The 15,643-nt window shown below is 49.2% G+C and overlaps 1 non-coding gene across 1 annotated transcript; it reads left to right on the top strand.

Moving 5' to 3' along the window:
• Positions 1-4,618: 4,618 nt before the first annotated feature.
• TRNAT-CGU (transfer RNA threonine (anticodon CGU)) lies at positions 4,619-4,690 on the top strand. The gene has a single exon. It is a non-coding gene; the product is annotated as a tRNA-Thr (tRNA).
• Positions 4,691-15,643: the final 10,953 nt, after the last annotated feature.

The following is a 15,643-nucleotide window of genomic DNA, read 5'->3' on the forward strand; positions in this document are numbered from 1 at the left end:
AGAGGAGGTTCACGGTTAAAGGCAACAGCTTTCCCCCTGCTCACCTCTGCCGGGGAGAAGCCTGAGGGAAAGCTCCGCCGGGGGGGCTCACTGCCGAGCCGCCAGGTGTGTGATGAGCCCTCCGGGGAGCGGGCGCAGAGTGGCCCGAGGGGCCGGAGCGGCGGCGGGGAGCTGGGGCCCATCGCCGGCCCGTGCAGGCTGTAGGGGGGACTAGAGGAGACCCTCGGTCGGTGCAGGCTCAGGCCGGGACTTACCAAGTCACCATCCGCAGCAAGCAGCTGCTGCGTGAGGCGGGAAGGTGGAGGACTCGCTGGTGCCTGGAGAAGGGGCCCCCTCGGGCAGCGCTCTGAGGTAACTTCTTTTTGATCTGTCTGAGCTACCAGACCCACTTCCCTCTTCTCTGGGCTTTATTTTAACCGCTGAAGTGAAATTCTAACCTAGTAAGTGACTGGCTGGTTATGTTCAAGGTTACTTTTTGCAGAAGTCTGTGCGGAGCGAGGGGAGGGCGCCGCCCCTCCGCCGGCGCGGTCACCTCAGGGGCAGCCAGCCCCAGGGCTGGGGTCTGTGGGCGCCATTACTGGAAAGAGGAGCCCATTCGTTTGGGAAAATGCTGCTCATAGAGGGGTAGCCGCAGTCAGCTTACAGAGGTGCTGGGTACTTCTTACCAGAGAAAAATGGAGCCTTTCAGTAGTGTGCTGGGGAGACTCCTGAGGTGAAGCATCCCCTCGAGCAGCCCTGTGCAGCTTGCTGTCCTGTCCTACCATGCCAGAGGGAACCATCAGAGTTATCCTGGAAATGGCAGCAAAGCCCTCGCTGACATGGCCACAGGGTGCAGATGGCTCACAGCTGTGCTTCCTTGGGGGAGTTTAGCGGGTAAAAGTTTTCCTCCTGAAAAGTTACTGCTCCCACTCCTAGCCTGCTCCTTCATCAGGTGTCACTTATGCCCTTGATGTAAAAAAAAAAGTGACCGTTTTGCACCTGTGTGAATGGTGCTGAAAGGCTTAAAGCCAGAAAACCCAGCCTGTAGTGTATTATTTAAAATCTGGAGTCTACTGTGGTAAGATCTCTGCCTCCATCTGAGCTTGAAGCAAGGGAGAGGGGGAAAGAGAATTTTGAAAAGATTTCACTGATCAGTTCAAGCCTTGCAGGGCAAATGTTTTCCTTTAAAAAGCATTGTGAGGATCTTCAAGTGATCATAGTGTGCAAGCTGCTTTGATTTGGCTGTCAGTAGTTTCTAAACCTGGTGTATGTCTTTTACAATATCATCTCATGTGGTTGCTGAGCAGCTTTTCTCCCTGTGGGTACAGATATTTGGGGAATCAGAGCAAAGGCAGTGTATGAATAGTCCACGCAGCACCTTACCTGTGTGTTATCTTCTCAGGCTTCCCTGTTCCCAGATTCCTCATGGCAATGAGATGTTGGTTATTCAAATTTATAACAGAAGGCTCAAAGAAAACTCCCTGCTGTGTACGCTAAACCACTTCACCAGAGAGACACGGAGCAGTTTTGTTCCCAAAGCTCAGCAGCTCAGGCTAACATGCTGTACTACTGACCTACTTCCAGATCAATTACTCACTGGTATGCAAGAAAGACACACTGGGGAAGTAAATCAGCTGTTACTCTGGGGGTAGGAATACATCAACACTATGTATTACAAAGTCTATAATAGTTTCTAACAAATGATGCTGTTCTTACTGGGCTGGGGACAGCTGAGACCCTTGGGTCATTTTGCAACCAGGAATTAAACCTCAGAACTCCCTGGGAGGTGATTGGTTTCTTGCTCTTATCTTGTTGGGGAAAATAGAGGAGGAAAAGGGGGTTGGAAGCCAGGCAGAGGTTAAATGAGGCGGTAGCAGTGTAGGAAATAGATTTCAGGAGTTCTGACTCCTGAAAACTTGGATGGTGGCAAGGAGAGCTGTTACAAAGAGGAAATACATCTCATGTGAGCACCCATACACCAGCCAACTCCTGTAGCCTGGCAGCAGGCTCTGATCTCACATTGTCTTGGCAGATGCGTTCTGTTCAGCGTAGTAGCCTCCAAGCTGTGACTTTCCCTTGCTCCGTTTGCTTTTCTTGATGGCCCATGTTGCCATGTTTTCCCATATCTCTGATGGCAGATGGAGGTCTGGGATGTGTCGCTCCACTCTAAATGTATTTTGACCCACGTAATGCAGCAGGGACTCTCCTAGCTTGCATAACTCGGAGTAAATTTTGTCCTTGGAGCCAGCTGCTTTTTGGATGCAAAAGAGAGGTTAGAGCATATGACTAGTAAATTGAAGATTGTCCCAGATGTATAACTATTTGGGTTAATGGTGATTTTAAAACAACTTTGCAGTGATAATGTGTCAGCAATGGCTCCTGGCATAGTGTTTAAACCCTTACTCCCTCACACGGAGATCGTTGTGCCTTAGCCCGCTAACAGACAAGGTTGATGCAATAGTGTGTAACATAAGGCTTACAGCTACAGTACAGGCTGTTTCTGAAAAGAGAGCAGATAACTGGGCTGCGGCACCAAATGAGGTAAATGGAATTTAGCTGCTGAAAGGCTGTGCTCACTCTTTCCCTGTTGTACTGTAAGGCAAGCAAATTGCAGGTTGTGTTTTATGAAACACTGTCTCTCTTGACCACTGTGTGGCTTTTCTTAATGTGCTCAGGCTTTTTTTTTTTTAAACCTGAATGGTCACTAGGCAGGGTTGCTCTCAGCCCTTCGGTAATTCTCTGGTCTGCCTGAGCACTTGTCCTGAGCAACAAAGAAATAACCCCTGACCAAGCCTGTCCGTTAGCCTGGATCGAAGCACGGACTAAGGAGCTGAGCACTGGCTCTGCAAAGCAATGAATTTGGAGGTTGCCCTCAAAAGCAGCAGAGGAGTTTGCTTTCATTTGTGGAAACACTGCATAAGGGCGGGTTAAAGGTGCAGCCCTGAAGCCCCCCTCCTCAGCAGCGCCCCCCAGGGGAGCAGCAGGGCCCGGCGGTGGGTGCAGCGGAGCATTCCCCCGGCAGAGAACAGCCGGGCTCTTCCCATCGCTGCTGCCAGAGCTAGGGAGGGAGGAGGAGTGCTGCCAGGGCTGCTGTGTGCAGAGGGATGTAGTTAAACACCAGCCACTTGAAACGCAAAGTCCACGGCCACGGAGCGTGCAGGACGTGTCTGAAAAAGAACCCGACAGCTCCTGCCATCCTACTCTTATCAGACTCTGGGTATCGCCGGGGTGCTGGCATCCCAAGTGACTGTAGCATCAAAAAAGTAATCCTTAGCATCAGAGACCGGCTTGGAAATATTTGGCACAATGTTTTTATTAACACCTAAAAATGGGACTTACCTTTAGGAAAGCAACTGTTCCTCTTTGGAATGAGCTGTTCAGACCTCACATGTTTTATTTATTTGTGCAAGGAGCCCATTGCAAATGCAGTATGTGTTCTTGTAATAAAGGTTGTGTAACTCAGATCTGATTAAACAGACAGTGGTGCCTAGTTACAGATTCACTGATAGTAAAAAGAGGGTTTATATAATGTCAGATTGGTAGTAGGTTCTAACTGTGCCTTGATGATTCTTTTTTTCCTTGTTGGTTGGTTTGGTTTGTGTTTTTCAGGAGGACTATGTAAGCCAAAAAATACCTGATTAGTTTCTGCTGCCCAGCAATGGTTGAAAAACTAGAAACCAGAATGAGAAATTTCAATGCAAAGCTAAATAATGATTCAAAACCACATCCTTCAAATTCTTCCCTCTTGCCCTACAGCTAGTGGTGATAAAAATGAGAGCTGATTCATTTCTTGGGTTTTAACCAAGCATTAGCCGTAAGATTAAATATTTGGTAGCTGGAAACCCAAAGAAGGAAATATTAATAATGTAGTATTGTATTTATGATTTATGCTATTATGATTTTACTATGTAAACAGAAGATAATGGGATTGAGGTAAAATGTGAAAATTTAGTTTGAATATCAGGAAACACCTCCTGACACAAACCCATGCTAGATTGCCCGATACCGTCCCGAGGGACGGGGTGGAAACGCTGTTGCTTGGCCCGCAGAGCGATGGGAGGCAGGGCGGGGGCTCCCCAGGACGGAGCGGCGAGCGGGGCTGCCGCCCGCTGCTCTGGTTTTGGGGGGAAGAAGGCTCCTTCACCCCGGAACTGGGGGCTGGGGCGCGCACGCTCGGTCGCTGGCAGGCGCCGGACCCTGGAGAGCGGCGGGCTGGACGCGTGAGCTTGCGGTCGGGTTTCCCCACACAGCGGCTTCTGCTTGTGCCCTTGGGCGAGGCCGTGACTGCGCAGCGATGCGCAGCTTCGCTCTGTCGCGAGAAGCACCGCTTGCTGTAAACCGGGAGAAAGACAAACGAACGTTCACCGGCAGTTCCGCGGCCCTTTCCGAGCACCGGCGCTGCCCCGGGCGGCGATGGCGGCGAGGCCCGCGGGGACTCCCGGTTGCCTCCAGCCTGGGGGCGGGGAGCGGGGGGCCGCCGCGGCCGGGGAAGGGCCCGTCCCCTCGGTCCCCGGCGGCGGCCGCGCTGAGCCGCGCCCCGCCCCGCGCCCGCACGTGCCTGCCGGCGGCGCCGCGAGCCGGGGCGGGGCCGGGCGGCTCCCGCGGCTTCCACTGCCCGCGCCGCGCTGCTACCCCGTCAGGCGCGGTGGCCAAGTGGTAAGGCGTCGGTCTCGTAAACCGAAGATCGCGGGTTCGAACCCCGTCCGTGCCTGCCGAGGCAGCGCGGTGCGCTGGCAGCCCCGCCGCGGGGAGGCCGCGGACGCCGCCTCGTTTGCGGCTCCTTTTCTTTTTTTTTTATTAATTTATTAAGGTGCGGGAGATCCGCTGCGGCGCCCCGCTCGGTTCCCGGGGAGCCCCGCCAGGGAGCGCGGCAACAGGCCCAGTGGGCGGCCGCGGCCCCCCGCGGATTCCCCCCGCGGACCCAGCGGGTGGCCGCGGTCCCCACGGAGCTGGCGGGGAGCCCACGGGCGGCGTCCGTGGGCTGTCGGGCTCCCACCCACCCTGCCCGCGGGGCAAGGGCCCTGCGCCCCGGGGCCGCCCCGGGAGCCGCCGGCCCGACGCGGACACGGGCTCCGGTGCGTCCCGGCGAGCGCCGAGACCGCTGTCTCGCAGGAGAGATCCCTGTGTTCTGCTTCGGGACGGTCGTCTTGAATGCAATGAATCCTAGTGAAAATAAAGCTGATGATTGCACCGCGTTGCTGCGGAGGAAGTGTGTGGTGAGCTTGGAAGCGATGAACCCCTCTTGCTATTGCTTTATGGGTGCTGGGTTTGATGTAATTCTCGCATAATCCTTAAATGTCACAGAGGGGGCAGATCCTGGAATAAACAATACAGCCATGGAAAGCTTAGTGCGGTTGGACCGCTTACACCAGAACTGACCTTGATTGCTTGGTCCTTAATGCGCGAAGCTGTGCGGAGCTTTACATGTGTACAGGGGCATTTCTGCTGGCTCTGTATAACATCACGTTGACTATTGATTGCTGCTTTCAGACAGCTTAAAATACGTAAAGAATAGAGTCATTTCACTGCAAAATCACGATAGCCAGGTATCTGGGAAGAGCTGAGGAGCCTCTTCTGAAAAAACTAACTGCTTCCTTTAATACTTAGAAAAAGCTGGGTTTTTTGCTGTTTAACGTGCCACACTTAGCCTGGGACTGCCTGAGTAGGAGACTGTCTTTCTCAACAGGTATTGAAAGTAAGGTGTTTGAGAAAGTTTGTACAAAAAGACTGTATAGAATGTTATTAAGAAGCCACCAAAAAAAACCCCAAACTGTAGTGCATTTTGATATAAAACGAGGAAATGCAGTTTAGATCTTGTTTAGGAAAACGTGGACATAATTTTACTTGGAAAATACAGTGCTGTCAGAATCCTGTCAGCTTTGTTGGAGGCTTTCGAGGGTGTAAGTTCCAGCTTTAAAACACCCTATTTTGCCTTTTTTTTTTTTTTTTTTTAATTCAACAGTGTCTCGTATCAGAATGTCAAACCAAAATGTTTCAAAAGCCATTTTGCAGCTTTTGCAGAGAATTTCAGAATTCTGTGGGTTTGTTTCTGGTTGAAACCAATTGTGAAACCGAGGTCCTCCCTGAAACAGGCTTGCCATCCTGTAAACCTGAGCAGTTGAGTCTTGCCCAAACGTGTGCCACGAACCCAGGACTAAGAGCCAGGTATTTCAATAAAGTTCTGGCATTGTTGTTCTCTGTGGCCATAACACATCCAGGCAGCTTACCAGTTGCTTAACTTCAGTCTCTGCAGAACTGGAATATTCGCTTCCAATCCCCAGGTGTCTTGTGAGGAAGGTCCTTTGCAGACTCTTTGCCCAGCTCCCTGGGGAGGGGCCCACAGGAAAGCTCCGTACCAGGACTGCTGTTGTGCATCTTCACCCTTGGAACAAGCCCACTTGCCCGGATCCTCTCTGTTCAGTGATGTGCTGGTCTGTGTGTGCCATCCTGCTCACATTGTTTTCTTCAAGACTCCCCAGCTCTTCACAGACACACTAATCTCAGGGCATGTTTTTTTTTTCCCAGTCTTCAGGACCATCTTTTTAGGGCTGTTGGTTTTGCTCAGCACAGCAAGTCCTGGTGTACAATACAGGCCCCTGCTCACCCCCAAAGTACAACTGGAAAAATGATCTGTTGGTTGTAGTAGTCAAGAAAGTCCAGAGGAAGCCAAGGAGGTGTCCCGGTACAGCAAAGCATGGGTGGAGGCCTTGCTATAAATACCACATTTCAACAGGTAAAGCTTTCGAAGCAGTTTATCACCTCTGAAAAGTTCTGGTTGGCTTATTAGAAGGAATGGAGCTGTGCCTCCGGGCTCACGTGTAAAGTTTACATGAGGGCAAGATGCTGTGCTGAGCCTCCTGGAGACGAACTACTAACAGCTCTGGCTCAGCAAGAGTGGAGGCTGTGGGTTGCTTAAGATAACAGGGACTTCTTGCAGCAGGAGCTGAGGATGTGAAAGTCCAGCCCCACGCATGTGTCTGTCACCTGGTGTGTGCGCTGTGCTTGGCCTGCCTGGGACAGGAGCACTGCACAGTTTGTTAACAAAGCTGGAAATCAACAGCTAGACCCCAACTTTAAATTAGCAGAGAGCTGCTCATGCTAACACGGCTGTGTCAGCCAACCCTGTGTGCGAGCAAAGTCCAGCCTAAAAATAAAATCCATATAAAATGTCCTGCTCGTCACATCTAAGCAGCGCTGATCCTGCTGCTCCCTCCCCTCCTGACTCACTGGTGCGGGTGCTGCTGGGGCTTTTGGTTCTACTTGCTCCCCTCTCTTTGGTGTCTCTGCGCCTTCACTTTCTTGTGGGAGCTCCTGTCATGGCAGGGTTGTGTTGAGGCAGATCACATGCTCTCTAGCCTCCCAAATTCCTAGCCCTCTCTTTGCACTCACTGAGGCAATAAATATGGTTTTGGCTTTAATTTAATAGCTAAAGACCTGAAGAGCCAATGAACTTTAATCAATATGCTTATGATCTGATCTTAGCTGTGCTGGAGGTGGTTTTGGTTTGGGGTTTTTTTGGTGGGTGAGGGAGAGTTGTGTATTTTGGACACAAGTCCTGACCAAAACCATAAAAATTTTTAGGTGCCCCATTTGAGTTGTTTTAAGATCTTTGATTTTATTCCAGAAAGCGCTGAGCAGTGTCCCTCTGAATATAACACCTCTATTAAATGAGAAGTTATTAAATGAAGATTAAAATGAGGCCCCTTTTAATTACCTAATAAAAACACATTACAATTAATGTACTTAAAAGATGTGTTACTGCTGAGAATCTTGGCTGTATTTAGATACAGAATTTCTTGACCTTTCTGGTCTGACAAACCAGTTACTCAGAATCCAGACATCTTCATGACCCCTTTAAAATAAGTGTAAAAATGAGTCAATTATAACAGCGTTATTTCTGAATTGTGTATTATATGTATTTTTGAGAGGCTGACAGAAAATGCTTGCTTTTGAAAGGTAGGATGTGAATGGGGACTAAAAGCATAATGTTCTTTGTTCAGATTATAATAACGTTTTCAGTGCTTTGCAACTCTCCTGGGTGTCTGTCACGTCCTCCCTAGGGTCAGACTTCAGCGACTGAAAACCAGTGTGTTAGCAACACAGGAGGAGCTGTGAGTCTGGTTCAGAAATAGTAGTGAGATCATTCGAAAGCCTTGCTCAGACCTTGCTGTGTGGAGCTGGGCAGGGGGATTGTCCCAAAGCCTGTTCAGACCCGCTTGTCCTGTTAATAGTGTGTCGGATTGTCTTCCCACCTCGCTTGCTTTTTGGATATCCCTCCATGGGATGGCTGACACCTTTTTTTATTTCTTTAAAAAAAAAAAAAAAGGAAAAGAGGAAAAAAAAAAAAAACAAACACCGAAGTCATGAAACCTTGAACTTCGAAAGAAAAGCCATGTGCCGAGTTGTGCAAATAGAGCGTGGTGTGCCAGGGGTGACCAGGCTGCCCGAGCCAGCTGGGCCATGTGCTGGCGACAGCCCTCGCTCTCAGAGGCGGGGCCCTGCCTTTGTACACGGTGAATGACAGGGCCAAGCTGGGAGGATGCTCAGCATCTGCAACACAAAACTGCATAACGTTTCCTGCAGATTAGACAACTAAATGTACAAAGTATTTTATAAAGCTGCGACTGCTGGTGAGACCACCAACAAACAATTGGGGAGGAGGCAGTGATCTCGGATGAGGCAGGAGAACAGTATTTGCAGTATTGTCTGAATCCCAAATATTTGGCTGAGTAAATTAACCCGTGAGTAAATAAACCCCAAACTGTGGAAATCTTCACATGGCTATAGCAATGCGATTCCCATTTCCATTATGCCTGGAATTCAGTGGACTGCTGAAGTTTGACCAAAAGGCATTTCTTGTGTCAAAATGAAAAATTACAGATCAAAAGGGTGACTTTGCAGACAAACATATCGATCTAAAGCCTGGGTGACACAGACTTCCTGGAAGAGAGCCCAGAAGCATGTCTGTGTTTAAAGTCAAATGGCTGTAGCCTTTTACCACTGATGAATAAAAAATGTTTTTGTCTGCATGCCGAAGGCTCAAGCAGAAACAGAAATTACTTGATTTGTTCTGCCGGAGGAGCAGGTACGTGTTTGAGAATAGTAATCCATTGAATGCTGCAGTATTCGGTAATTTTAAAAAATGACGGTGAGATGGAAAATTCTCCCCCCTCCCCGAAAACTCTGTTTATGGTAACAGTAGGAAAGACAAAGTGAGTCGTCTCATGCTGTGTTCAAGGGGCAGGGTTACTGGTGTCCCCTCCTCTAGAAACTGAGGAGGGGAGCAGTTGTGAAGTTCCTCCATGAGGATCCCAGTTGTATTTTTGCTTTGGTACAGGAGTAGCAAGTCTTACAGAGATCCAATCCTGAGAATGCTGCTGTCATCTGTAATTAAATACTAATGAAAGGTACCAGGTGTGCCTCCATGACCAAGATGAATGAAAGGATCAGCACAGCATGCTGCTGCTGCTCCTCTGAAAACAAGCTATAACATCATGAGTGGTGGCAGGGGGATTTTGTGACTGAGCTCTGTGGGCACCCAGGAGAGGAAGTGGGAGTCTTTACTGCCATGCTGGTACAGTGTGAAGCAGTGTTCAGTGCCTTGCTTTCCCAAGGGAACCTGTGAAAACAGAATTTAAATGGAAAAAGTAGTGCTGAATGGCAGCAAGGGCTTCTGTGAAGCCCAGAAGATGCCAGCTGACACTCCAGACAGTGTGTCTGAAATAAACTTCAGTTATGCAGGGAAGGAGGAGCTAGGGAGATGGATGGGAGATTCCTAATCTCATCTCCTCCACAGTCTGTTTGACCTCAGCAGCATGGGGCCTGCTCGTCACAGAAGCCCTGCACCCCTCCCTCTCTCAGGGCCTTATTCATGTTCCTGACCGTAAACTGCATGAAAGAAAGAGGCTCAGAGCCCAGGCCTGGAAGGTTTGTGCACAGGGGTTCTCCTTATCCATGTGAGTACCCTCTTGCATTTACCATTGAGTGAAGTTTACTGCAGTCAGCAAGCTGTTGCACAATGAAGGGCAGTAACATGAGTATAGCTTTTACTTATTATGACCTTGGTGTAAATTGGAAAAAAAATTATGTTGGAGCTGATGAAATCATATGTTTGTAAATGCAGTGCCACCGTAGCAAAGTCAGATGTTGGATTAATATTAATACAGCTTCTGAACCACTACTCCTCATATGAATCTCATATTATGGAGAATAATTTCCTTTGCATTCAGCACAATACAGCTGCACTGGCCTGGTGATTTGGGAGACAAAGCCAGGCTTCAGAGTCCAGCCTGAGACATCATGTCAGCAGTGCAAAAAGCATCAACAAACAGGACAAGAAGCAAAGGGCACAGACTGAAACACAGGAGGTTCTGTCTGAACATCAGGAAACACTTTTCAAGTGTGGGTGACTGAGCACTGGAACAGGTTGCCCAGGGAGCTTTTGGAGTCTCCATCCTTGGAGATTCAAAAGCCGTCTGGATGCAGTCCTGGGCAGCCTTCTTTAAGTGGCCCTGCTTGAGCAGGGGTGGACCAGATGACCTCCAGAGGTCCCTTCCAACCTCAACCTGTTCTGTGATTCTTTGAAACTCCTTTGCCTGTGAAGTTTGTACTGTTTGCTGCTGCCTGAAAGACACGGGGCCAAATGTGCCCCTGCACTAACAGCAGTGGCTTCTTCAGGGTGATGCTCCCTGTGACTGTGGTTTGCCATCTCATTTGCGGCAGCAGTAGTTCAACCTGCAGTGCTGAGTTGGTACAAGCATCTAAGTTGAAAATTTTAAACTGTATATGAATTCAAGGCAAGGACAGCCTAATATAGAATCTAATGTTTACTGTCTTTGAAGAAGCTATAATAAACTTAGACAGGAAGCTCAAGCAAGAGATGGAGCAATCATCTAGCATTTGCAAATATGTTAGAGGGTTCTTGGGAGCCCCAGCCTGAAACTTTTGTATGTTATTGCTGGGCACTGTGACCATCAGTTGAGCCCAGATAGTCATAAGAGTTTGATGGCATCGTGCAGTTTGCATTGTCACAGCCTTACTGGGACTATGAGGATTGTGCATCTGAATCAATGGAATCATTGTCACTAATTTCACAGGGATTGTAACCAATTGAAACACATTTTTCATCATAGGAAAAGGAAAGTAGGAGGCATGTGAAACTTTACTGGCGTAGCTGGTTTTAAAACCTCATTTCATACTCCCAGTGCATAGATGGGAGGAATAATATTGTGACAGCATTTTGAATTTTAAGAAAGCACCTTGTATAGTCCTGCAATACACTGTCCCCTCTCAACAGTCACTGCAGTGCCTTGGTGACCATGTAAGACCTGTGCAGTGAGAAAGGAGCTCCCACTCCAAGCCTGAGCCCGCTCCCTGTGAGCCTCTGCTTGAGCTGAATTCCTGACTCCTGTCCTTTCATCACTCCGGGCCAAACTAAGAGAGTACTTGGGAGCTACCAAATATAGAATGTGCACAGCTTATTTCACAACTGGAACTTGCAAATGCTGGAGTGGATTTCATGGACTGAAGCCCCCCAGGGAGGGAGCATTACAGTAAATAATGTTAGTGCATTTGTTTAATCCCTGGGGATTGCGGAATGTAGGATTAAAGTGGGCTAAGGGGATTTCCCCATTGACAGCTGCTCCTCTGCGCACAAACACACACACACCATTTTTTTTTATATATATGTAACTTGTTCAGCCCCAAAGAATTTAAACTGCATATGGCACTGTGCATAACATGACCGTTTTTTCCACATCTGGTTGCACATATCTGTCTCCCCCAGTAATTGTCTTTAATAGACACAATTGGGGATGAGGTAGTTGTACTAAGAGGAGACATGGCTCTGTGTTTGAACAGGAAGCCATTATTTCTGAGCTTAATCATAGCTCGTTAGTCCTGTGATTTTCTTCTCTCCCCCATATACACACAAGCACACATGCTTTAAATATGAAGGCCCCATTTATGGTGGGGCATTAATCTTGTACTGACAGTTTGCCCGAGGTTCTTTGGATGGGCAGAGCCTTGGCCAGTGGGCAGAGAATCGAACCATGTCTGAGCGGCGACCAGAGGCTGGAGCTCACTGGCGTTAGCGGGTGCTCAGAGCTGAACAACCAGGTCACAGTCAAGATCTCAGAAAGACTGCAGTTTCTATAAATCTTTAAAGGACTTGGCTGCTTGGTGTTCCTGCAGAGGTACATGGGGTCAGGCCAGCTCCTTGCAGTACATCATATCTGCGCGTTTCAGAACTTGTAATCTTAAACTTGCTATTCCTGTTGTTCTAATTAAAAAAAAAAAAAAAAAAAAGTTCTGACTTAGGATCTCCAGCATGGATTCATATTTTTGGGTGAAGACTAACGAATTCCATCCTGTGCCGTCAGTGGAGCTTCAATTATATCTCTCACCACATTGTGTTCAAGTTTAACTCCTTTGACAATCCAGTTTCTTTGTCAACGAGGTCTGGTGCCGAAATACCACACTGCTGGCTACAAGCCACGCTTGCTTACATTCTGCTTAGTACCACACGCTGAAAAGTTAACAAATCAGTGGATCTACTTGCAGAGAAAGGTATCGCATAAGCATAGGCAGGATCGAGAAAGAAAAACTCAGATTGATGCGTGCATTCAACTAGACCAAACTGCATCCACCCGGTCTAAGTGTGTCCCAGTCCCCAACGTGCAGTCCAGCCTCCCACTCACAGAAGCTCCCTCCTGACTTCGAGGTATTGTGCCAGTCTTTCACTTTGTGAGGCCTTTGTGAAGACCTATAAAGAAGCTACTACATCTGGTTCATGGCTCTTGTAAAAATGCTTTCTTTTTTCCAAACAGGGCTATTTTGAGAAGTGATAGAATCTATTGTTCCGTAGTTATTGTTCTGGGCTATTGTTGGTCTAATGTTATTAATATATTAGCCCTTTGGCTGCCAAACGGCTTGAAACAAACTGCTTATGTTTATTTTTAGAATTGTGAAAGTTGTGATGCTTTACAACTTGATATGCTTGTGATTACATCTGAACTGAATGCAGAGCTAATCCTCTTCCCAGCTCCCATCCAGGCAGGGGCTGTAGTCATGCGTTCCCAGCACACGGGTTCTGCACACCATGGAGAGCAGCCAGCAGGTATTTGTGAGGGGAGATGAAGTCCAAAGACTTGACCTTCTCAGGTACGGAAGTGCCTCCTGCCAAGGGAAGACTTGCCTGAAATGTGCCTTATCCAGTTACCACCAAAGGGCTGCCAGTGCCGTCAGTGGAAGTGGGAGCAGGCTGCCGGCAGCTGAGCACGGCTCAGGGGATTGGGCTCCCTGCATAAGAGCTCCCGCTGGGCAAAAGCGTTGCGTGAAAGTCTTGCCCTGCTCTCATGGAAATTAAGAGGCGCTTCACATCGGTACCAGTGGGGACAAGACAAAGACAAGAGGCAACGTGTATGAGGCTGCTGAAAATAGCAAATTTAAACAGTTGTTCAGGACATCAGCTAAGCAATATGCCATCAGCTTAATTAGGAAGAAACTTCTCCACTCCCTGGCTCACGCTCTTCCTTCCATGCACGTAGGTACATTAGTTGCTTATGCGTAGATACATTATTTACTATGAATCTGTGGTGTTCGGCATTGGTCTGTGCTGTTATGAGCAGCTCTTTGATACAGCCAAAGAGCAAGAACAGCCTTCAAAAAAAAAAAAAAAGAAGAGAGAATGAGAATAAGAGGTTGGCAGATGTAACTTGTAGTCTCTGTAAGAGTAACAGTCTCTTAATTTCTAAAAGCTGTTGAGGCCTTTTCTCATTCAACCCAAGTGATTTCGACAGCATCCAGGCCTTCACCAGAGAAAAGGTTAGTGTCTTTTACATTTTTTGGAAGTCTTAATTTCTGCCAGTACTCACTGGGCATCATCACTGCAGAACAAATTATTGGGTGTCACCATTCCAGATGGTCATGAAATTTTGAATTTCTATGCCTTATTTCCAAAACGCCCATACAACTTCTCCCTCTTTCAAACCTTTTTGCCCATGGTCCATGATTCACTTTGCATTCTACCATCGGCTTTAAACAACATGTTCCTTGGCTCTAAATATTCATCAGGCTTCCAGCCAAGGAACACGTTCTTCTGTGTAGAGGATGGCTTTGCAGTGTTGATCGAGAGCAGTTAGACGATAGATAGGTTCAAGTTCTCGCTGTTGCGTTCTATCCACACAAACCAGGTAGAGTCACTTGCCACATCCATAATGATGCTGATACCGTAAAGCTCTGGGCACCCAAAGGCTTCTAGAGCAACCTATATGCATGTGTCCATCTTATGTGGGTTCTGTATAGACACAGGAAAAAAATTCAGTGTAGACAGCAGGGATGGGCATTTGTGTCCTGCTGAACCCAAGTATTTAAAAGATGAGTCCTCTGGATGCTGTCTTTGATTTTTGTTAGCTTTAGCTCTTGAAACCCAGTTTGGAGCCTCTGATTAGCTGAGATTTTTCTAGCAGGTACAGAAGAAACGATGGAGACATTCCCATGCGTTGGTAATCCTGTCCCATCATGTAAACTCAAGCTAGTCTGCATCTCTTGTGGCCTGCTGCTCAACTAGATGGGGCTGTGTTCCGGCTGTGATCTTCGGTGAACATCAGTTTGATTGCTGGCATTTCGCAGGAACAGTATGTGACCCCCTTTCCCTTTGTAGGACAGAACCGCGCAAGCCATTCCTTATGTTTCTGGTGGCTTCAACATGCTGCTGGACTGGTCACTGCTTTGCTATTGGGCTGGAGTAAGCTGGTCAGGGGTATGGCCGTGCAAAGAACTGAAGCTGCTGGGGGTGGGGTGTGTGTTTTGTCCCCTTCCCCACAGTTTGGCATTTGGAGGATCTGTAGGAAAGATTAAAGGGAGGTGCAGTATCTGTCCAACCCTCCAGAACCTGTGGGCAGGGCCTGTACACGCTGGGTTGGCATCCACAGCATATAAAATTTTCATTCCAAAAAGCCCAGAATGCTGAAAAACATGACTCAGGTGAGGATGTGCAGAGGAATAATTCAAGACCCCAAAGCAGGAAGGAAGAAAATTATTTTTTCAAGGCATTTCAGCTGTCCCTTCTGACTTGACCTTGCATTACTGGGGGCCTTGTGGTATTTGCTTAAAACACTTTTTTAACTTTGTGGGTAAACGAGCGGGGCTTTACAAGACCGTCCTAGTTCTAGGCTGTGGCGCCGTGCAGCTCTGCTCTGGTCCCAGGTCTTCTGGGTCACCCGGGTGCCTTCCCTGGACGAAAAGGCGCGGAGGCGCAGAGCGCGTCCCCGCGGTGGCTGCGCCGAGGCCCGCGGGAGGGGGCAGCACGGGCGGGGCTGTGTGCGGAGGGGGGGCCGCCACGGGCTGACCGGCCCCGCCGGGGCGATCCGCGGGGCTTGCAGTGCGGCCGAGGGTCTCCCGGCGCGGTGTGGGGAGGCGCCGGCAGCCCCCCCCCGCCCGGCCCGGCAGCTCCGGCTTCCCCGGCGTGGCCTGCGCGGCCGGACAGCCCCGCCGGTCCCGCTCCCCCCCGCCCCGTTCCCCGCCTCCCTCCCGCGGCCCTGCCGCCGCCGCCGCCGGGGAGCGGCCGCCAGGGGGCGCCCTCCGCCCTCGGTGGGCCGCGGGGCGCGCGGGCTGGCGCGGCGGGGCTGCCCCGGCGGCGGCGCCGGCGGGAGGAGCGCGGAGG

This window comes from Athene noctua, chromosome 18, assembly GCF_965140245.1.
Source record: "Athene noctua chromosome 18, bAthNoc1.hap1.1, whole genome shotgun sequence".
Lineage (NCBI taxonomy): Eukaryota > Metazoa > Chordata > Aves > Strigiformes > Strigidae > Athene > Athene noctua.